At 39.6% G+C, this 24860-nt stretch overlaps 1 protein-coding gene across 5 annotated transcripts in view; it reads right to left on the minus strand.

Moving 5' to 3' along the window:
• KDM4C (lysine demethylase 4C) overlaps positions 1-24860 on the minus strand; it is a 567234-nt gene that overhangs the window by 496989 nt on the left and 45385 nt on the right. For 2 of the 5 annotated variants that reach the window (XM_035723625.1, XM_035723626.1), the window contains exon 1: positions 11380-11458. The exons of 1 other annotated variant lie outside the window; for it this stretch is intronic. The gene's annotated coding sequence lies outside the window, so the exon portion shown is untranslated. Of the gene's footprint in view, positions 1-10876; positions 11021-11379; positions 11869-24860 lie in introns of those variants that run through there. 2 more of the 5 variants (XM_027615393.2, XM_027615392.2) reach the window with 2 other exon arrangements.

The raw sequence follows: 24860 nt of genomic DNA on the forward strand, positions 1-24860 counted from the left end.
ACATTTAGTATCACCAAAACCCAGACCCCAAATATAACTGACCTCTTTGCTAGGCTCTTCAGCTACCACAATAAAGCAAACCAAAAGCCCACTAAATCAAGAATAAACTTGCAGTACCAAGCCCAGATGGTTTCACAGAAATTTTTAAGAAACATAATCCAATGTTATTTAAGCTATTCCTGAGCACAAGGAAAAAAAGAAAAAAAAAAAAAAAGCTTTAAATCCTTTAAGAAGCAAGCCTAACTGGGTAACAAACTCGAGAAATGGCCCAAGAAAACCGCAGAACAATTTTATTTAAGAGTATTGATGAAAATTCTTTTAAAAAATGAGGAAGCAGGCAACCCTCTCGGGTCCCCTCCCTCTTCAGGTGCTTTGTACTATCGCTCACTATGACTCAATAAACTTTGCTGCCCACCACAAAAAAAAAAAAAAAAAAAAAGAGGACGCAAAATCCAAAAGCACATGAAAATAATAAACCATGACTAAAAAATCATTCCAGAGTATAAGAATGCTCCAATATTAGTACATTTGTTATATAATTTTTGTGCACGTGCATGTGTGTGTATGGATAAATATACATAAATGTATATCTGAACATACACATATTCTCCAGCTCAGTTCACTGAGAGGGCACGGGACCAACACCCCAATATCAATAACCACCTAGATCTTGGCTTCTAAATATTTGGGGTAGGAAAAGTTCAAGATGAGCCTGCATATCTCATTGTGCCCAAAAGGGAGGGAATGTTCAAAGAATGATGAGACATGTCAAAAGCACAAAGAACCCAGCATAAAGGATTCCCATGGGCCAAACCTATGACAATTTAAGCATCAATATAAATAACAATATTAACAGATTATAACTCATTGAATAGAATAGGAAACCATAAATCCTAATTGATAAAAATAAATAAATTGAAAGCTTAATAAATAAGTATTTATATAGTTTTTCAAAACAAAACAAAAAAAATTAGAGTAGGGAAGCACAGAAGTCTAGCATAGAAGATCTTAAGCAATCAAAGTGAACATTACCAGTAACAGAACAAAATGAAACTGTGTACCACCTAATAAGATGTAATGAAAAGAATACAGTTCCACCTCTGTGATAGCCCTGCCAATGATGCCTCAAGAATCTAATCACAAGGAAACATCAGAAAACAAAAATTAAAGGAGAGTCTATAAAATAACTGGCCTGTAATCCTCAAAGATGTCAATATTACGAAAAATCAAGGAGGGACGACTGGGTGGCTCAGTGGGCTAAGCATCTGCCTTCAGCTCAGGTCATGATCCCAGGGTCCTGGGATGGAATTCCGCACTGGGCTCCTTGCTCAGGGCGGGGGAGCCTGCTTCTCCCTCTGCCTGCCACTCCCCCCGCTTGTGCTCTCTCTCTCTCTCTCTCTCTCAAGTAACCAAAATCTTAAAAAAAAAAAAAAAGAAAAAGAAAATCAAGGAAAGACTAAGGACTATTTAAGAATGAAGGGATGCTTAAAAGACCTGAAAACAAGAAAATGCAAAGCATCATTCTGGACTGGATACCTTTGCTACAAAGAACATCACTATTACAAATGGTGATATATAAAAAAGTCTAAAGATTAGGGGAAAGTACTTATCAATGGTAACTTCTTGATTTTGATGGAAATACTGTGGTTATACAGGAAACTGCCTTTTTAGGAAATATACAATGAAGTATTGAGGAGCAATGGGGCATGAAGGCAAATTTTTCAAGGAAATAAAAGTTCTTTGTACTACAATTGCAACCCTCCTAAAAGTTCGAGATTGCCCAAAGTAAAATAAGAAAATTATTTTTAAAATAAAATAAAAAGGAATAAAATTTAAGAAAATATGCAAGATCTGTGTAAAGATATTTTTTAAGGGGCGCCTGGGTGGCTCAGTTGGTTAAGCGACTGCCTTCGGCTCAGGTGATCCTGGACTCCTGGGATCGAGTCCCACGTCTGGCTCCCTGCTCAGCAGGGAGTCTGCTTCTCCCTCTGACCCTCCCCCCTCTCATGCTCTCTCTCTCTCTTTCATTTCCTCTCTCAAATAAACAAAATTTAAAAAAAAAAGAATTTAAAGATATTTTTTAAATGTCCTTTTGAAGGACTTAAAAGAACATTTAAATGGAAAGGCACACCATATTTCTGGGCAGGAAAAGTCAACATCTAAAAGATATTTCTCTATGTTAGTCCATAAACTAAAGACATTCCTAATAAAACTATCAATAAGTTCTTGGAATTTGACATATTGATTCTAAAGTTAAATATAATGAGGGAAAATAAACAAGAATAGCCTGAAAAGTTCTAAAAACATGCTTATAAAGTTCTAAAAACATGTTATAAAGCTACAAACAATTAAAACATTGAGGTAATGGTACATAAATAGATCACTATATAGAAACAGAATCAACTTTTAATATTGCACTGGTTAAATAAATTATGGTAGATGCATACAATGTAATACTATGGGATCATTTTAAAAAGAGGGCGCTCTACATGTACTCAAATTTTAAAAATCACATTCAAGTTAGTGTTAAATGAAAAAATATTCAGAACAACAAATATAGATACTACGATTTACATAAAAAATGTACACATATACATATATAAGCTTTATAGAATATCCTATATAGAATATCTCTGGAAAGCCCTAAAAGAAACTGTTTAACAGTGGTTAACCAAAAAGAGGAAACTGGCTGTCTGATGGCAAAAGTGAGAATATGTATTTTTTACCCATTTATATCTTCTCTTTTTTTAAGATGTATTTATTTATATGAGAGAGAGCGCACACACATGGCGGGGGAGGTGCAGAGGGAAAGAATCTCAAGCAGACTCCCCACTAAGCGAGCACAGAGCCCAATGCAGGGCTTAATCTCATGATCCTGAGACCATCACCTAAGTCGAAATCAAGCATCAGACACTTAACTGACTGAGCCACCCAGGCGCCTCCCCCATTTATATCTTCCAAATTGTGTACCTTGTTGTATACTTTGCACTGCCTATTTAAAATAGTATTTATTTAATATACATTTATACTATAATGATTTTAATAAGTTTAATTGTCAAAAAGGAATGAATGTACCTATCTCAGGTCCAAATTCCTCCTACTAATGCAATCCGCCCTGAATGTTGAGAGTTCTCAGTAAAGTGTCCAAATTTCAGGCAATAGTTCCTTTTGAAAGTTAAATAAAAACAAAATGGGTGAGATAAGCAGCCTGAAAAAAAAAAAAAAAAGACTGTACCATCAGTCTTCCCCTCAAAGGGACACCTGTGTCCTTTCTAAGTATCTGATGCATTTCCAAAACAGAACAGAAGCAACAAAGCTAATGGTGAATCAGAGACAAATATCCTTAGGACTGGAATTTAAACAAATGTCTGGTGAAAAACTAGTTAGAAGATGGAGATAACAGAGCACATTCTCCACAAAGTGGAGAATTTGACTTCTTCTTTAACCTCATTCAACAGGAGAAAATGTACCTACAGGAAGAATATTCTGATGAGAAAGGTGAATACTCTGGAGGGTCAGAGAAGCCCCGCAGGTAAAAAATAGTTAAGATTACTCCTCAACACTACCCATGTCCATCTGCTGGGATGTGCCTGTCACTAAATGATGTGCTTTCCCAAGAAGCAAGACTTCCTAGAAAGAGCCCTGAAGAATGGACAAGCATGCTTTGAATCCAGGTCCTAGTTCTTCTTGAGCCTAATTAGGGAGTGACACAAAACATTAGTCCTTTAACGCCTGACATACTCCAGATCAACTGGGAAAGTTCAGATTTCTGAACCTCCCATGCTAAAAATGAGAAGAGAACTATGAAATCTCCTAAAAGTGCTATCACTCACACAACAAACACACACACATACAGACACACACACACCAAAAGGTCCCATCTGTCCAACCAATTGTCCATACTTTGACATCTCTCTCTTCTGAAGTTTCCAATTCCTTCTCCAGAAAATAGTAAATCAACGTTTAGTATAACTATTTTGTATAACTAACAAATACATTTTCAAATGCATAATCTACTAAGGTTTGAATGCTAAAAGACTGAACAATTTCAAACATAGATTTGGAAAAATTTACTGATGTGTGATGATTACACATTTAAACTATCACTATACGTTTCCTTCCATTTTGTTTAAGTCCCACTATAAACAAACTTAACAGAAAGAAGACATCCCTGCATAATCCCTAATTCATCCAAAATCCTTTCTATCCCTTTAATTCATGCCACACAGCAGGATTAATAAGGGATATTAGGATTTTCCAAATTATCATGCTATGGGCAACCATCAGTGAAACACACATTCATTATCAACATGCATAAGTAGGGCATGAAGAGATAGAGCTCTATTTCAGCAAAAAAAGATGAAAAACAAGGTAAGGTTTAATCATGTAGACAGGAAAGGAAAAAAAAAACAGACTAGGAGAACATGGATCACTGTGCAGTGCAAGACTACATATTGTGAAGGCTAAATATACATCCCCCTTTGACAGGGGTCCCCAAAACACAGCGACTAGAAACCTGGGCTCTATCCACCATTTAATAAAGGTATTACTTTTCCTATTTCCAAATACCTAAATTAATGTTTAGGAAATTTGTTTTTCAACTGAGTCTCTCTGATTATAAATGCAACAATGCTCATTCCAAAAAATTTTTAAGAAGGAAAATCAAAATTACCAGTAGTCTCACTACCAAATTAGCATTCCAGTGTATTTTTTCTAACATATGTACATTTATAAACACGTTTAAACACAACTGGGCTCATGTGATGTATACAATTTTGTATAATGCTTTCTTTCCTTAAACATAGGTTTGGAATAATTCTAACATTTTAAAATATTGATCCAAGTTACAAATATCACATCACAGTGTGCAGTTAAATAGCCCTTGTACTAGATACTTAGGTTATTTCTAATATTTTGTTAGCAAAATAGATAAGAGATCAATATTTCATTGATGGACACCAAACAGCACCAAGCCTTCCTCGCAGAGGTTCTGGTAAAGTGAATAAATGAGAACTGTCACAGCTCTAGTGATCAGCTCTGATGATCTACTGAACATGACATGACATCCTTACCAAGCCAGGCTCCTTAATTCATACCTTCACAAACACACATTTGCCTTGATCCCTTTGTTTCATTTTTGCAATTTTGTTTGGTTTGTTAACAAATTGAGAAAATGAAAGTGATTAGAGGCCAGCCTTAAAATTCAGTGACTTACCGCACACCTGCAATGAGCTTAGCCAAATAGAGTAGAAGAGTATTGGCTATAAGTGGCCCAGAGAAACCTAGAGGATAAGGCCTAAAAGACCTAAGGTAGAGTCTGATTTAAATTTTTCTCAACCTGACCTTAAGCAACTCTCCTTTGAGACCAGGCCAGAATTTCTAAGCAGAACTAGCTTTCAGCAATAGTCATTTATTTTAATAGGAAAGGCAGAGGATAGCTATATGCACTTGGACTTCCAATCAGACAAGAATTAGAAAATAGCAATTGTGTTTCAAAAAGGGGGAGGAGCTAATGTAAATGAAGTATTTTCCTCCTATAGCCTTAGAGCTGTGTTGTTCAGAGTGCAGCCTGCAATCCTACCCAATTTGGTGGAGTACATCAATATTTTTATAATATGTGATATGGAACAAAATAGAAAATATCAGAGTACAGCACCATGTACAAAGGTGGGAAAGTATTGTTTTGTGGAAATTTTGTTTCAGTTTTGTGTGTATATGTGTGTTGGGTCAGGTTGGGTAAAATTACTTCCTACTGTGCCCTAGCTTTAATTTCCTTAATTTTTTCATATACACAGAAGTCATTAATTTGTACAACAAATGTTTATTTAGTAACTATACTATAGTGTTGATGAGACAACAGTACCCTGGTATGACAAAAGTGAATAAAAATACTTGGGTCCCTACCCTTGTAAACTTCTTACAGTTTAGAAACAATCAAATAATCACATAAATATAGAGCAACAGTGTAACTAAACATTCACGTTCAAAATAATCCTTTTTCATGAAATTTTGCTGATCTATTATGTTCACTGCTCTATGCTTAAGTGTTATAGAAGGAAACAATTAGGGAATTAAGATAGATTATCACTAGGAAAGCTGATTTAAATTGGCGGAGAGGTGGGCGTGACCAGTCAGGATTCTCTGAGGAAGTACATTCAAGCAGAGACTGGAATGATGTACCAAAAAGAAAGTGGGGAGGAAAGTCTGGCAGAAAACAGCACTTATGGCAAGGGCCTGTACAGTTCGAAAAAAAGAAAAGCCAATGGGCATTTAGGAAAACTAAAACCATCTAGATAAGGTTTGGGGGTTGCTTCGGATAGGAAGAGATAATACAGGAATTTTAAGTCTCCTGAGAGCAAAGAGAATGATCCAATTTGCATTTTAAAAGATCATGAGTGGAGCAGAAATAGGAAGGAGGCTGGAGTGGCTAGTGAGATGATTGCCAAGTAGAGACTAGAAGACTGATCTAATACATATTTTGGAAGCAGAAATAAGGTTTGGCGATAGTTTGAATGTGATGAGGGCTGAGAAACCATGAGATACCTGGGATAACTCACAGGTTTCCCCAAGTGAGCAGTGAAATGGGATGAGATTCATGAGAAACCTGGAGAAGCAGTGCTGAGAGGAAAATCCCAGTTCACCTAGTTACAGTTAACAAGTACAGATGTCAAATTAATAACTAGAACGGGATGGAGATATAAAAAAAGAAGTCAGCATCAAAAGGGTTTTGATGACACATGATTCTGCTCTGTAAGTATTTACCTTCAATAATAAATAACACAAACGCAAAAAAATCTAAAATAAATTTTAAAGATTCTATGGAGCAACAGCTCATAAATACCATAGTAGCTGAAGCCACTGTGTATCTGAAAACGTAGAGCAACAGTGTAACTAAACATTCATACTCAAAATAATCCTCTTCCAGGAAATGATAAGAGAATCACTTGTCTATTGTGTTCACTTGCTGTATGCTCCACATCTAACATAGTACATGACATACAGTGGGTGTTAAAATATCTACTGAAGATATATACCCACTACTAGGCAGAATAAACCCAGCAAAAAAAGGACAAATAGTGCAAATAACAAGCAATTGTGCAAGGAAAAACTCTGTACTATGAAACATTCAAATGTACTAGAGCAAGGACATTTCTCAGGGAAAAAGGAAAATGAGCTATTTATGCTATCATACCCTAATAGTATCAGAGCTAGATTCTGTTCCTAAGAATCAGCTTAATTTCAATACCAGAAATTCCATCCCTAGACAACCAATGGTAAAATATGTTCACCATTCCCTATTATCCCTACATATGAGAAAGAATTAAAATGTAATAAAAGTTTGATATTTGAAGCTATAGTAAAATCTCATCCAGGTTATTAAAACAAAAGAGATTAGAAGGAATTTTATTAAAATAAAAATGGCAATTACTGATGATTTTTCTTTATTCCCTTGTTCACAAAAGTCATATCAATACATAGGAGAAAATTCAGAAAATACCCACAGACACAAACAAGAGTCCATTACCCAGAAGTAATTAACCACTTTCAACATTTTGCACAGAACTTTCTCTGTGCATACATTGGGGTAGAGAGTAAACAGTGATCCACAACTAATCATATAATTGTTTTAGACTATGAAGATTACAGAATGCTGCTATGGCTAGTGTACAGTATTGAGGGAAGACTAACTTGAAGTAACAACTGAGCTAAGTAAGCTATCTGAAGGATGAGATGGAATTAACCAAAGAAGTGCAGGTCAGGGTAGCAGTCAAGACAGAGGGAACAAGAATGTGAGTAGGGAACCAGCCCCACCTAGCCAGGAAATGGGGGAGAAAGTTTTGGTGGAAGGAGGAGATTGGCTGGGCAAAGCCTTACTGAGAGAGCTAAGAGGACTTGATCCGCAGGGAAAGAAGGATGAGATTGTTCCAACTGCTTATGTGGGGAAAGGATTAGGCCCTGCAAGTGCAGACTTCTGTGATCAGCATCTTCTCCCAAAGGGCATGGAGGGTGGGGAAACAAGAATCTTTGGGGGTGTGCAATACAATATTTTAAAGACAATAATACAATATTTTAAATTTATATTTTAGGTTCCACAAAACCTTCTAGATTGGTAGCAAGTGAAGAAAAACAGTGACTTTAATTCTTGCACAAGTCCCAAGAAATTCATATTAGAGATGGAGATGGGGGTGCACCTGAGTGGCTCAGTCGTTAAGCATCTGCCTTTGGCTCAGGTCATGATCCCAGATCCTGGGATGGAGCCCCGCATCGGGCTCCCTGCTCCGCGGGAGGCCTGCTTCTCCCTCTCCCACTCCCCCTGCTTGTGTTCCTTCTCTTGCTGTGTCTCTATCAAATAAATATATAAAATCTTAAAAAAAAAAGAAAAAGAAAGAAATGGAGGTGGGCAGAGGAGCACTGAATATTCATAATAACAAAAAATAATATAAATTTTAAAAGACTGAAAGACCTGCATTAGACATTGAGTTTAATGATAGTATGGAATATACCTGTTTTATCACCATATCTCTAATAAATATATAACAAATTAGTACCAAGGAAATAATCATTTCCTTTATGAAGAAAAACTGGGCTAATATAAAGGGATGATCTTGAAGACATCCAGACAAGAAAAACACATCACTATCCACAGGACAAAGCCCCACACAAAGACTTCTGTCCTCTAGAGAAATGGACTTGGTGGTGGAGGTCTAGGACTAGGTCCCTCAAAGGCCTAGAGAGAATAGGTCCCTCAACACTAACTATCCCTCTTTCACCCATCTATTCACTCAAGAAAAAAGGTTTAACACAGCAATTCCACTACTAGGCATATATCCAAGAGTAAAGAAAACACACACACACACTAAAACTAATTCGTGAATGTCCCTAGCACATTATTCAAAACAGCCAAAAAGTATAAACAACCGAAATGCCCATCAACTGATGACTAAACAAAAAGTTATATATCCATACAATGGAATACAAGTCAGCCATAAAAAGGAATAAAGTACTGATAGATGCTACACGATAGACGAACCTTGAAAACATTATGCTAAGTGAAAGAAATCAGTCACAAAAACCCACATATTATATGGTTACACTTATTTTTTAAAAAGATTTTATTTATTTATTCATGAGAGACAGAGAGAGAGGCAGAGGGAGAAGCAGGCTCCCCAAGGAGCAGGGAGCCCGATGCAGGATTCGATCCCAGGACCCTGGGACCATGACCAGAGCCTAAGGCAGATGCTTAAGAACTGAGCCATCCAGGCGCCCTATATGGTTCTACTTATACGAAATGTCTACAACAGGCAAATCTATTGAGACAGAAAGCAGATTAGTCATTGCTTGAGGCTAAAGGGGGTGGGAGCTGGAGGGAAAGGGACAATAACTGCTAATGGGAACAGGGTTTCTTTGGAGATGATAAAAATGTTCTAACATTGATCCTGATGATAGTTGCACAATTCTATGCACGTACTAAAACCACTTTAAATAGGCGGATTATATGGTATATGAGTTATATCTTAATAAAGTTGTTATTTAAAAAGAGAGAGGATATTTTAGCATCCCCAGGCATTATGGTAAATTGCTAGAGATACAGCAAAGGAAAAAAAAAAAAAAGAACCTGTTCTCAAAGCCCTAACATTCTAAGGGGGGGGGGGGGGGAGCCAGTCAAGATACAAGGACAAAACAATGAAAAAAAGAAAGAAAAGAAATCACAGACTACCCAAGGTTAGTTAGGCCCCTAACTTAGTCCTGGGTGATTCAGAAGGTGTCAAGTAGAGAACTCAAATTTTCATCCTTTATTTGAAATTTAAATCTAAATAACTTTTTAAAAATTATGTACCTGTTCAGCTTCTTAAAATCTTCATTCTTATAGAAAGTTAATAATGGATTTTTAAAAAGCATCTGTGCACCTACAAGGTTTAAAACCTGTATTTTTAACTTTAGACAAGCAACCAATTTAAATGTTAATAAAACGGAACAAGTCTCCGATTTAAATTGTACTACCAAGTTCGTGGAGTGTTGTAAAGACTGTGTGCAAACTTTTCATAACGCCTTAAACTGGGAGAAAGAGGGCCTAAAAAACCGAACAGCCGTGTAATACATTCCAAAACAAAGCATGGGGGGTTGGGAGGAGACCAGCAAGGCAGAATTTGAGTAATGATCGTAAAGAAGAACCAAGTGTTTCAAAGCAAAAATGGACCTTTAAGAATTAAAGCCACTAATTTTCAACCACAACACTTGGAAATTATATTAGTAACTGTTACCATTGAAACGGTGAAGCCGAATTTCCCAAGATTAAAAATATAAATTACAGCAAATTCAAGTGGATGAAATAGGTCAAAACTTGGTCCGAACCTAGGTGGAACTGAGCCTACCATACACCGAGATAAGGGTGAACCAACGCCAACTTCTACATTTCCAAAGCAGGTTTAATAAACCGCCTTGAGGGGTAATTTACCAAGTGCTAAAAAAAAAAAAAAAGTTTGCCCTCTCTTTTCCTGGAGCAGAAACCTTACAAAACCCCTCCTGGGCATCGCCCACAACCAAAGCCAGCCCGTGCAGACCTGCACCGGGCAGTTTAGGGGAAGACTGGCTCCGAGTTCACCCGGAAAGCCTCTGAATCTAGCCCTGCTGGTTTCATTGGCTAAGCCTGGAGGAAAAACCCAAGCTCGAACCCGGAGCCCCAGCCTGCCTGCCTCCCTCCTCCACATTCCCACCCTACGCCACGTCCTGTGCGTGCCTGGCATTCCACGCAAAGCGATCCAACTCATTTATTAAGCTCCCACTGTCTACACCGCATCGTGGTTTCAGGCACTGCAGGAAGAAATGGCCCCTTGCCGGAAAAACCAAAAGGACAGCACGGGGGCTGCGGACGAACCCGTGAGAGAGGCTGCCTGCCTGCGGCGAGGTGTTCTGGAGAGGAGCCCCCGCCTTCACTCCCCCGGGTCGTGACAGTTCCAGAGAAGAGATGGCACCGAGGGCGCAGCAGGCCGTGCCTCCCTGGAATCCGCCACAGACCAGGCTGAAAGAGGAATGGGAAAGAGTCGGCATCCCTGGACCACCCGCGCGCTCCTCTGCTGCAAGGAGCGCGACCCAGACTTCGGCCCCCGGAGAACGGCGAGCGCGGGGACCGAACCCCCGAGAGGGCCGGAGAGGACTGTCACTGGCTCCCGCTTCCCTCTGCTGCGACTATGGCCGGCCGCTCTCTCCCCAGCATGACAGCGGCGGCGGTCGGGCACCAAGCGTCTCCCGCCCCGCGTCTCCGCTGCCCCTGCCGCCGGCACCCCCAGCGGCTCCGAGCAGAGGGGGACAGTGCCGAGAAGACCGCCCGGACCCCTCCCCCCACCATCCCTATAGCCCGCACTCCGGAAAAGCGGTTACCTGGCGCGCGGGTGGGGATCGGGATACGACCCAGAGGAAGAAGATGAGGAGGAAGAGGGTGGCCTCCGGCCCAGGGAGATTTGGGAAATTTGGAAGACTTGTTCCGCACTGGGTGACAGCTGTTCGCTGCGCACGCGCATCGGCCCCCAGACGCCTGATCACTCCGCCGCTCCTCACCCTCCCGTCGAGGGGATGGGAGGCAGCCGCGAAGGCGCGCGCACAGCGCCTGCCGGCTTTCCCTGCGCGGGGGCGCGCGCGCTGTCACGTGACCACTGGGGCCCGGCACTTAGTGGGTCACGTGAACTTCCAAACAGTTTAAAGATGCCCGGCACCTTCTTGGTTTGGGTTTAGTCTTCCGTGCTGTTCTTAATCTAGGTTTGCTGTCGTGCATCTTGTTCTCTGGGGAGGGGCATGTCCACTCTTTCCCAGAGGGGAAGACACTTAAGGAGAAGGAAGGAACAGGTGCACAGAACCTGGCCCGGAAGTGCCTACCGGGTTCCCGCGGGGCTGGACCTGATAGAGTCCACGCGCCACACGTCGTCCTGGGCCCCAACGCGGGCCTATGGCGGCCTCCGGCGCGCGGACGTCAGAGTGGCGTTGCCATGGGTGGGGCTTCGGAATGCCCAGCGGAGCCTGGCTAGGATGTCGGGGCTCGCTGCTGGGCAGCAGTGACAGCGTCTTACTGGCCGGGGCTCCTGCGCCTCCCAGCAACAATGGGAGATCCCGAGTGGGCCAAGGGGTCCACCTGCCAACCTTTTAACGAGTAACTGTCAGGCAAAAGACCGTGTTCTTTGACTAGAAGAGCGAAACTGTGCCATATTCCAAGCACCTAGGTGGAGCACGGCCCATCCAGGTGTGCGCTGGAGCTGAGGAGAACCGAGGGTGGCCACAACAGGAATCGAGGCTCGGTAGCTCTCAAAAACTAGGGACTGACAGCAGTTTTGGCCGGAATTGTAGTAACAGGAAGTGCAAGTGTCTCCGGACCCCTGAGAACGTACTTAAATTAGCTTGCTACTACTTGTTACTTCTGTGCTGTAACTCCGCCTTCCAAGGTGTCAGAAGGAACCAGAGACCTTAAACCTTTGTACTGCCAAAGACAGATGGCTAACACCAGATGTTTTGCAAAGCTCAATTTTTTTTAACTTCCTGCAGAGTACCCAGCTGGGTCCCTTGTAGCGTCTCCCCTAACGTCCTCTTAGCTAAGACTACTCAAGATCATTACACTCCTGAGCACACTTGAACTAATATGCTGAGCTTCCTATTACAATCCACTGATTTCTGCTTTTTTAAAATATCTCAACAGGTCCACTTACCACACCCTTGAAGTCTTTTCTCTCTGGGAAGAGCATATCGAGGTCAGATGAAATGTGGTTAAGTAAGGCTAATGGGATTATTGGTCCACCACATTTCTTTAGTTATTAAATTAGAAACAAGGTTTATGCTGTATTACCCATATACACGTCTGAACTTGCCTAATATATATACTCAAATGGGAATTTTCCAAATGTGTATACTATTAGGATCCCAACCCTCCTTACAAGGCAGTTGGATATGCTAAAACAATAAATACATAACCCAACATTTATTTAGAGCTTACTGTGAGCTTGACACTGTTTTTAAGTGCCTCACAAATATTAGCTAAATTTCTCCTTATAATAATTCAATGGCTAGGTATTATTATTATCTCCTCATTTTAGATATTAAAATTGAAGTATAGAGGTTAAGAAATTTGTCAAACAGCTACTAAAATCCAGGGTACTTAGGAAGCCATATGCTGTATTAGACTGGCAACCTGGTACACCAGGATAAAGTCTGGAAATCTGAATTCCAGTCCCTTTACATTTTGCGGATGCGAGATGTTACACAAATAACATTTGTTAAGCACAGTAAATCAAATTTCAGAACTTTTTTAAACTGAAAAATTAGGGTAACATATCAGCCTTGCTGACTTCAAGCATGTTGAACGTCAAAGAAAATAATGTAAAATCCCAAAACACTTAAAAAGCTGGAAAACAACAAATACAGATATCATATGCATCAAAGACATGTAGAAGAAAATTTGTAGCAGCATTAATGGTGAAATCCCAAACTGGAAACAACCCAAACAGTCATCAACAGAATGAAGATATAAATGCTTGTATATTTATACAATGGAAACTAAACAACAATGAAAATAAATGAACTACTGCTATCTAAAATAGAATGGCTAGGGTGCCTGGGTGGCTCAGTTGGTTAAGTAGCTGCCTTCCGCTCAGGTCATGATCCCAGAGTCCTGGGATCCTGGGATCGAGCCCCACATCGGGCTCCCTGCTCACTGGGGAGTCTGCTTCTCCCTCTACCCTCTACCCCCTGCTCATGTGCTCTCTCTCTCTCTGTGTGTCTCTCTCTCAGATAAATAAATAAAATCTTTTAAAAAATAAATAATGAAATAAAATGGCTAAATCTCACAAATACAGTGTTAAGTGAAAGAAGCTAGACACAAAAGAATACATGATATATGATTCATTTACATAACATTTAAAAATAGATAAAACTATTCTATGGTGTTAAAAGTCAAAGTAACGGCTACATTTGAGGAGGAGAAAGGGGGCAGAGCAACTGGGAAGGAAGAGGTGGGGAACCTCTGGGATGCTGGTTATGCTCTATTTTTTTACCTTGATGACAATAATTGTGATAATTCATCAAGCTGTATACTTAGGATATATGCACTTTTGTTTGTATGACATTTAAAAGACTTTTAAAACATTAGTATGTTAATTTTTGTATATTTTTTATATCAACTTTCTTACTCACCTTTTGACAAATGGACCACCCAGGTTGATTTAACTTGATAAACTAAAAGGTAAAACTTATGGACCTTCCCCTTCCTTTTCCAAAACAATTTTTGTAGTACTGGAAGGGGAAAACTTGAAGACAAAAACAAATGGATGGGAAACTGAGCTCCTTTTTCCTTTTGGTCCTATTGACCCTTAAGATTTTAAGTAACTGGAAAAAAAAAAGAATTTCAGTAACTGAAAGGGTTTTTTTTTCTCTTTTTAACTCTTTGTTTCTTTTAGGTGGATATTTTCCTTTTTTTATCAGGGTTGTCAATAACTCAGAAAGAAATGTAACACTATTACAATAATTTTGTTAGCATAAGTAATTTTTTTAGCTTTTCCAGCCATATTACAAACATACTATTATTTCAAATCCTTTTCAGCTGCAGGCAAAGACTATATTAAAAGTTTCAAAATATAAAGGGGATGATTTTGTAAATATTTTCTTCACCTTAGTTTGTTGAAATCATTTCAGATAGTAAAGAAGGCAGCAGGTCCATTTATGACAGCATATGATAATGCCATCTGTGTATTAACCAATTGTGTTAGTCTGTAGACCAGAGGGTTTACTGGGGAGATGTGTTGGCTTACATTGAAGCCCCAGGACAAAATTATCTGGAGTAATAAGTATCTTATCACATATTTAACCATTAAACACCATATAATTTCCAATGTATTGAACCAATGGATTCCAGTGTATTAAACCTATCTATAGAGAAGACCTATTAATTACCTCATTCAACTTTTACTGAAATGTGCTAGGAAATAGTATTCTTTTATGAATTATAGAAAGGAAATGGTTTATTTGGTGGAGAAATTATTGTGACTTCATCCCAATCAAGAATCAAAGCAAATTCTGGTTTGTTAATGCATGCATACACTTCATTTCATTTTTTCAAAGGTTAATTCTTATTTCTCATAAAAAATTGTTTTGGGGTCTTCAGCAAATTGATCTTAAATGAAAGACAGGCTGCTTTTGTTTATGTGCTTATATATCTTTTAAGTACTTACTACCACTTTGAAAAACCCTGGCATTACCTGCTCAAATTGAACATATGCATACCCTGTGACCTAGTAATTTCTCTCCTAGGTATATACCTAACAGAAATGCATGTGTATGTGCATCAAAACACATATTAAGAGCAGCATTATTTGTAATTACCAAAAACATATTACTAAAGATAAAAGGTGGAAGTCAATGTTTATAGCTGTAATAACCATAGAACAAGGCCATTATTTCAGGTAGAGGCCACGTATGTTTATCTCAGGCCTGCAGTTTAGGCCTTCCATGAATAAGGATAGAAGTAAAGTTTTATGCTCACGAAGTGGAGGAAAGGTGGTTCAGACTGACCAGGAGGAGACAGAGTCCTGATGGTGGTAGTTTGTGATGGGCATACCTGAGAACGGTTGGGATTTGTACCAGAGTCAACCAAGCTAACCATTGTGGTGGATGGGGAGGAATTTTTTTGGATACTGATTAATATGGCATCAGGGTTCCAGTCTAAGCACATCTCTTCCAATAATGGTCATAGAGTATCTGTACTTTCACAAGATATCCTCATCACCAAGGGGTACTATACCCCTCTACCCTTAAGCAATGAGCTTAAAAGATCCCTTCACAGAGGGAGACATGAGCTATTGTATTGCTATTTTTTATAAAGTCTCTCATTACAATAGGAAACAAAGCACTTGACATCTTAGAAATGAAATTAATGGATTATTTGGAAAGAGACCACAAAATGTCTTCTTGGAATTGCTTTAACAATCCTTGATTTTCAGAGTATTACCAATTTCTTTTTACTTGTTCCTTTATTAATTTCTGTCTGGCTTGCTTCGTCTCCAGCAATAGCTCTTCGTATCACAAACAAGGATCCATTATCATGGATATTCTTGTGCAGAATAAAATGTTGCCGTATTTCATATTCTACAGTTCACCTCTATTTTATTGATTTTACTGATTTTAATATTTCCCTTTCTCTGTACCTGACTACTCCTAATCCTTCTTTTCTGCTTACATTCTTCCTGTAAGGTATTCTGTCTGATGAATGAGTTCACATCTCAGCTTTGTGATACATTTTCTAAGGGTCTTGCACTGACCAACTAACAAGTATCCCGTTCCACCTTCCTTAAGTTCTCTTTCAATCATGCATAATTGACATCTATCACTCAGTTAAAGTTGTAAAAAGTTTCTCTCCTTGAACTAATGTTAATGTAGCTTGGGCCTTTGTCATATCCATTCCCTGTTGTGATCAAATGCAAAATATGACCACAAATTCCTCCCATGATCCTATGCAATGTGACTTTACTCTTCCTCCCATCAAGAGGTTGTCTACTTCCCAGAATCTGGGCTGATCTTGTGACCTGCTTTGGTCAACAGATTGTGGCAGGAATGATGTTATGTAACTTCCAAAGCCAGGTCTTAAGAGACACCGCAGCTTTTGCTTTCATCTTATGATGCTGCCCTGACACTATCATATAAGGATGCCAGTTTAGCTTACTAGAGAAAGGGGGGCCACATTAAAAGAACTGAGGCTCCCAATGGACAGCCAGCAGCAAATGCCAGATGTTGGCCTTCCAGCCCAGCCACTTTCCAGCTGAATGCAGGCAACATCAGCAGATAAACTGTCAGCCAACCCAGAGAATCATGAAAAAAGTAATAAATCACCGATGCTTTAAACCATTAAGTTTTGGGGTTATTACGCAGCAACAGATAACTGATAGAACTGTCTCCTCTTTCACTTTCTCACCTTGGTGATTTCCCGGCTCTCCATCATCTAATTCAGAAAATACAATTTTGGGGCGCCTGGGTGGCTCAGTTGGTTAGGCATCTGACTCTTGGTTTCAGCTCAGGTCATGATCTCAGGGTAATGAGATTGAGCCCCAAGTCAGGCTCCGAGCTCAGCTCACAGTCTGCTTGAGTTTCTCTCCCTCTTCTTCTGCCCTTCCCCGTGTTCATGCCCTCATTCTCTCTCTAATAAATAAATAAATAAAATTTTTAAAGAAAATACAATTTCATTCCTATTACTTTCTTCTCAGTTTCAGAATCGATCTGCACAAGACAATTATTCAAAACTTTAGCATCATAACTTTTATAATCAAGAGATTATTTCCTCTGTTTTAGAGATTTCTGATATACATTCAGGTTTTCCAGGGCTTGATGTCTTGCTCATTCTGACTTCCTCTTCCTGTAGCATTACAGGGCCCGCACTTTCTCTTCAGTAGTTAATAGCTTCATTAAGAGCTATCTCATCTCTAAGAGGTTTACTGAATTCTTTTTTTTAATATTTATGAACTTTTTATTTTTTATTTTATTTATTTATTTATTTATTTATTTATTTATTTATTTATTTATTTGACAAAGAGAGAGCACAAGCAGGGGAAGTGGCACACAGAGGGAGAAGCAGGCTCCTGGCTAAGCAGTTGGAGCCCGATGTGGGGCTCGATCCCAGGACCGCGGGATCATGACCTGAGCCAAAGGCAGACGCTTAACCAACTGAGGCACCCAGGCGCCCCGGTTTACCAAATTCTTACTCATTATTTTTCTCTGAACTTAAAAAGCTTTTCTACAGATTTCTTTACATTTTCTTCTTAGTTTACACCATAACAAGCTTTTTTCTCCCACTGGCTTTATATTATTTTTTCAGTGTTTCCTGATTTTAGCCAGCCCTTCATCAGAATGCATAGATGCATTCCTATTTTGTTGGCTGTTCTCTTCAAGTGAATTCTTGATTTGTGAAGGTTTTGTTGATATTCTGACACCTTTTCAGGAATTTGTTTTTTTCCTTTCAATTGAGTTTATTCTTTTCAGCAACTGATGTAACTTAGTATGTTCTGCTCTTTTATTTATTTTTTTGAATGAACAGACCCAAGGGCAAATGTTATAGTGAGAAGTGATGAAGACCACATCCCAGAGCACTACTTGTAAATTCCACAGGTCACTGTCTAGATTGCTCCAGCAGTGCAGACCCTGCTCTGGGTTCCACAGGGCTCTTCACTAAATTGTTGAAGAAGTGAAGGCCCGGTTTCTAAACTATAATTTTTTGGAGCAGTGATTCTTAAAGTTGAGAGCAAAGGCTCTTAGGAGTCAGCAAGAACTTGGAGAGGATTTCATGTTAATAAGTCTCTTAGCTACTAGGTCCACCCCCACAAGTCAAATGAACAAAGATTAGCCACAGATTATATATAGAATGCAGAAAATCTTGTATTTTCTCTTGGTCTAGGTTCCTGTTAGTAAAAAGAGCAAACAAACAACAAAATAAAATAACCATAAGACTAAAGATGCAAACTCTAGGTAATCCTTTTCACCGATTAACTCAGTAAATGGATATACATTGAATAGTCAAGATGCCCGTGATAACTGTATATGAGGTAGACATGGCTTTGCCTGCACAAAGTACTGCAGTGATGCAACTGAAAAGGCAGGAGCCCCCACCGCTGACAAAACCATTTCTGTCGACCTAATTACATTAGCTGTACTTTAGATAAGAGGATTAATTATCTAGCAGCTGTATTGTTTAGTCTCTTGATCCCTTGTTATTTTCATATTGGGTAATCCTTTGTCAGAACCATTTTTTTCTATAAGAATGTCTCTTGATGAAAGCTATATCCATGTTTGATGCTATTTCAGCTTCATTTGTTTTTTTTTAGACCTGGATGTAGTATCCTATGGAAGGATATCACACAAGCTTAAAATGAGAGACATTCTGTAAGACTACTAGGCTGTATGCTGCAAAAATGCTAACGTCATAAAAGACTAAGAAAGACTGGAAAAGTGTTCCAAATCAGGGGCACCTGGGTGGCTCAGTGGGTTAAGCATCTGGGATCAAGCCCCAAGTCAGGCTCCCTGCTCAGAGGGGCAAGGGAGAAGCCTGCTTCTCCCTCTCCCTGTCCTTCCCCCCGCTTGTGCATTCTCTCTCTCTCTCTCTCGTGCTCTCTGTCAAATAAATAAAATTTAAAAAAAAGAAGTGTTCCAAATCAAAGAAGGTTAAAAGATATGACAACTAAATGCAATACGTGGTCCTAGACTGACAGATAAATAAACAAATAAATGCTATAATGGACATTATTAGGACAATTCAAGAAACTGGAATATACACTGTAGAGCAAATAAAACTGTAGAGCACTGATAAAATTAAAGAATTTTATCAATGTTACATTTCCTAAATCTGATAACTATACTGTACTTATATAGGAGAATATTCTTTTTTTTAAAGATTTTATTTATTTATTTGAGAGAGAGAATAAGATAGAGAAAGAGAGAGCATGAGAAGGGGGAGGGTCACAGGGAGAAGCAGACTCCCCGCTGAGCAGGGAGTCCGATGTGGGACTCGATCCCAGGACTCCAGGATCATGACCTGAGCCGAAGGCAGTCGCCCAACCGACTGAGCCACCCAGGTGCCCAAGAATATTCTTTTTCTTAGGAATACACTAAAGTTTTCAGGCAAAAGGAAACATGACATGCACAACCCAGCTTCAAATGGTTGAAAATATGTAAACAAGTGTGTGTGTGTGTCTGTGTGTGTCTCTGTGTGTGTGTGTGTAGAGAGAGAAAGAAATTGAGAGAGAGATAAGGCAAATATGGCAAAATGTCAAAAATGGTAAATCTAAGTAAAGCTTACATGAGAGTTCTTTGTTCCAGTCTTACAACTTCTCTGTAAGTTTAAAACTAATTTATTTTATTTTATTTTATTATGTTATGTTAGTCGCCATACAATACATCATTAGTTTTTGTTGTAGTGATCCATGATTCATTGTTTTTGTATAACACCCAGTGCTCCATGCAGTACATGCCCTCCTTAATACCCATCACCGGGCTAACCCAGCCCCTCATCCTCCTCCCCTCTAAAACCCTCAGTTTGTTTCTCAGAGTTCATAGTCTCTCATGGTTCATCTCTCCCCCCAATTTGCCCCCTTCATTTTTCCCTTCCTTCTCCTAATGTCCTCCATGCTATTCCTTATGTCCCACAAATAAGTGAAACCATATGATAATTGACTTTTCTCTGCTTGACTTAGTTCACTTAGCATAATCTCCTCCAGATTGGATGTTGATGTAAAAGTTGGGTCTTCATCCTTTCTGATGGCTGAATAATATTCCATTGTATATATGGACCACATCTTCTTTATCCATTCATCTGTTGAAGGGCATCTCGGCTTTTTCCACAGTTTGGCTATTGCAGACATTGCTGCTATGAACTTTGGGGTGCATATGGCCCTTCTTTTCACTACATCTGTGTCTTTGGGGTAAATACCCTGGAGTGCAATTGCTGGGTCATAGGGTAGCTCTATTTTTAATTTTTTGAGGCACCTCCACACTGTTTTCCAAAGTGGCTGTACCAACTTGCATTCCCACCAGCAGTGTAAGAGGGTCCCTTTTCTCCACAACCTCTCCAACATTTGTTGTTTCTTGCCTTGTCAATTTTTGCCATTCTAACTGGTGTAAGGTGGTATCTCAATGTGGTTTTAATTTGAATTTCCCTGTTGGCTAATGATGATGAACATTTTTTCATCTGTCCTGTTAATCATTTGTAGGCCTTCTTTGGAGAAGTGTCTGTTCATGTCTTCTGCCCATTTTTTGGCTTGATTATTTGTTTTTTGAGTGTTGAGTTTGAGAAGTTCTTTATAGATCTTGGATACCAGCCCTTTATCTGTAGTGTCATTTGCAAATATCTTCTCCCATTCTGTGGGTTGCCTCTTTGTTTTGTTGACTGCTTCCTTTGCTGTGCAGAAGCTTTTTATCTTGATTAAGTCAAACTCTCTCTTCGCAGATGACATGATACTTTATGTGGAAAATCCAAAAGACTTTACCCCCAAATTACTAGAACTCATACAGCAATTCAGTAATGTGGCAGGATACAAAATCAATGCACAGAAATTAGTTGCTTTCTTATACACTAACAATGCAGCTGTAGAAAGAGAAACTAGAGAAATGATTCCATTTACAATAGCACCAAAAACCATAAGATACCTCAGAATATACCTAACCAAAGAGGTAAAGGATCTATACTCTAGGAACTACAAAACACTCATGAAAGAAATTGAAGAAGACACAAAAAGATGGGAAAATATTCCAGCTCATGGATCGGAAGAATAAACATTGTTAAAATGTCTATGCTACCTAGAGCAATCTATACCTTCAATGCCAACCCAATCAAAATTCCAATGACATTTTTCAAAGTGCTGGAACAAACAATCCTAAAATGTGTATGGAATCAGAAAAGACCCCAAATCGCCAAGGAAATGTTGAAAAAGAAAAACAAAGCTGGGGGCATCATGTTGCCTGATTTCAAGCTATATTACAAAGCACTGGCACAAAAAGAGACATATAGACCAATGGAACAGAATAGAGACCCCAGATATGGACCCTCTACCCTATGGTCAAATAATCTTTGACAAAGTAGGAAAAAACATGCAATGGAAAAAAGACAGTCTCTTCAATAAATGGTGCTGGGAAAATTGGACAGCTATATACAGAAGAATGAAACTCGACCATTCTCTAACACCATACACAAAGATAAACTCAAAATGGATGAAAAACCTCAATGTGAGACAGGAATCCATCAAAAATCCTAGAGGAGAACATAGGCAGTAACCTCTTTGACGTTAGCCACAGCAACGTCTTTCAAGATTCATCTCCAAAGGCTAGTGAAACAAAGGCAAAAATGAATTTTGGGACTTCATCAAGTTTAAAATTAATTTAAAAAAAAACTGGAGAGGGGCGCCTGGGTGGCTCAGTCGTTAAGCATCTGCCTTCGGCTCAGGTCATGATCCCAGGGTCCTGGGATTGAGCCCTGCATTGGGCTCCCTGCTCAGTGGATAGCCTGCTTCTCCCTTTCCCCACTCTTCCAGCTTGTGTTCCCACTCTCACTGTCTCTGTCAAATAAATAAATAAAATCTTAAAAAAAAAAACCTGGAGAAATAAATAAAGTCTTTAAAAAGGGGGGGGTGGGCACCTGGGTGGCTCAGTCAGTTCAGCAACTACCTTCAGCCCAGGTAATGGTCCTGGTATCAAGCCCCATGTGGGACTCCCTACTCAGCTGGAAGCCTGCTTCCCCCTCTCCCTCTGCCCCTCCCTCCTGCTCATGCTCTCTCTCTCTCAAATAAATAAATAAATAAAATCTTAAAAAAAATGGAGGGGCAGCACCTGGGTGGCTCAGTGGGTTGAGCAGCTGACTGGTGATTTTGGCTCAGGTCATGATCTCATGGGGCCTGAGACTGAGCTCTGCATCAGGCTCCCAGCTCAGCGGGGAGTATCCTTAAGCTTCTCTCTCCCTCTACCTCTGCCCCTCCTCCTGCTCATGCACTCTCTCTCTCTAAAATAAATGAATAATAATCTTAAAAATAAATAAAAATTTAAAAAATAAAAAAACTGGAAAAAAACCACCTAATAAGATATATATATCAATTTACATTCCAAATCTCTTTTCTAGAAGGCATTTTTGTTATATGTATCAAAATCCTTAAAAATGTGCATTGCCTTTAAACCAGCAATTCTACTTTAGGCATTCTTTGCAAGGAGTCAAGGTGAGAGTCAGTTATGTTTATGAGACCTTATCCTCCCATTATTTTAATAGCTAAACATTTTTTTAAAGATTTATTTATTTTAGAAAGAGCGTTTGCACGTGTGCGCACACACATGCACATGCGCACGTGCACACACACGCAAGCAGCAGGGAGGGGCAGAGGGAAAGGGACAGGGAGAGAGAGATCAAGCAGACTCCTTGCTGATTGTGGAGCCCAACACGGCACTCGATCTCAGGACCCTGAGATCATGACCTAAGCCGAAATCAAGAGTTGGCCCTTAACTAACTGAGCCACCCAGGCAACCCAATAGCTAAAATGTTTAAACATTTAATGTTCATAGTTTTTTTCTGACTAAATAAACTGACTAAATAAAAAAACCCAGGCACCCCAATAAAATCTTTAAAAAAAGAAAAAAAGCTTGTTGTAGTGTATAATATTTAGTGTCACAAAAAACACTGGCTAATATATTGTTATGTTAAAGAAAAAGTGGGGCGCCTGGGTGGCTCAGTTGTTAAGCATCTGCCTTCAGCTCAGGTCATGATCCCAGGGTCCTGGGATGGAGCTCCGCATCAGGCTCCCTGCTCAGCGGGAAGCCTGCTTCTCCCTCTCCCACTCCCCCTGCTTGTATTCCCTCTCTCGCTGTCTCTCTCTATGTCAAATAAATTTTTAAATCTTAAAAATAAATAAATAAATAAATGAAAAAGTAAACAATATTTGTGTTTCCACCTTTATTTGAAATTTGTACATATTTACAAAGAACAAAATCTTAGAAAGTCCAAATTTTAACAACGGTTCCTCTTATACATTGGGATTACAGAGATTGATGTTTCATTTCAAACTTGTGCTTTTCCATCTGCCTTCAGCTCAGGTCATGATCCAGGGGTCCTGGGATTGAGCCCCACATCAGGCTCCCTGCTCAGCAAGGAGTCTACTTGTTCCTCTCCCTCTGCCACTCCTCCTACTTGCGCTTACTCTCCCTCTCCTCAAATAAATGAATAAAATCCTTATGAAATAAAAATTTAAAAATGTGCTTTTTTTATTTTTCAAAATCTCTGAATTCAATACATATTACTTTGGCAATTAGAAAAAAATTATCCCCATGATACTCTATGATATGGGAGTTTGTGTGGTGGTTTCATGTTTCACACAGTTAATGACATAGGGTTGGGTTTAGGAGAAAAAATATTAACATTATTGGTCATTTCATGTAGTAATAGATGTTCAACAAATATACACCAAGTTTATTTGTATATAAAAGACACTGTGAGTTCAGGTTCAGGGTAAAAAGGAGTAAGCACACTCTATTATGTCTCTTCCACTGATCCAACTAAAAAAACCTAGATAGAATGTGTAGAATAGTCTGAGAATTATGAAAAGTAAATGATAGCAGGAATTGGGGAAGAACAGAAATCAGTACCAGAGAACTGAGTTGAGTTCACTATCACCTGCCCCTCCCAGCCTCCACTATTGTATCCCCTGTAGCCTAGTCTCAACACAGCCTAAAACCAGGAAGGACACATCTATGTGGACAGAGATAGCCCTAAAAGTCCTCTAGTTTCAGCTGGTGAAGAGGGAAAGGGCTCTCTTAACAAGGACAAGTTGCAACAGGCACCTAAAACTCTGAGAGAGGTGAAACTTGCTCTCCAATTGGATGATATGTGGTCCTAATAGATTGGAACAAACCACTATTGCTTTCTCTCTCTCTCTCTCTTTCTCTCTCTCTCTCTCTCTCCCCAGCAATTGATTCTGGATAGCTCAGGGAAAGTGTGCAGCAGGAGTAAGGTAAAGAAAGCCCTTCTTTTCTGGTGAGACGACCACAATGGGAGCCTAGGCAACTGAAAACTAGTGAAGAGATCACAGAAGAGGAGGATTTTGGAAAAGTGACCCCCAAAAGTGTTTCTGAACTCTTGAGCTCACCCCTGAGCTGCACATACATGGATCTGATCCTAAATAGTATGCCAAAATCTTTGACAACTGGGCGCCTGGGTGGCTCAGTTGGTTAAGCGACTTTCTTAGGCTCAGGTCATGATCCTGGAATCCTGGGATCGAGTCCTGCATCGGGCTCCCTGCTCAGCAGGGAGTCTGCTTCTCCCTCTGACCCAACCCCCTCTCATGCTCTCTTTCTCTCTCTCTCATGCTCTCTCT

The sequence above is a fragment of the Zalophus californianus genome, chromosome 13 (genome assembly GCF_009762305.2).
Source record: "Zalophus californianus isolate mZalCal1 chromosome 13, mZalCal1.pri.v2, whole genome shotgun sequence".
Taxonomy (NCBI): Eukaryota; Metazoa; Chordata; class Mammalia; order Carnivora; family Otariidae; genus Zalophus; species Zalophus californianus.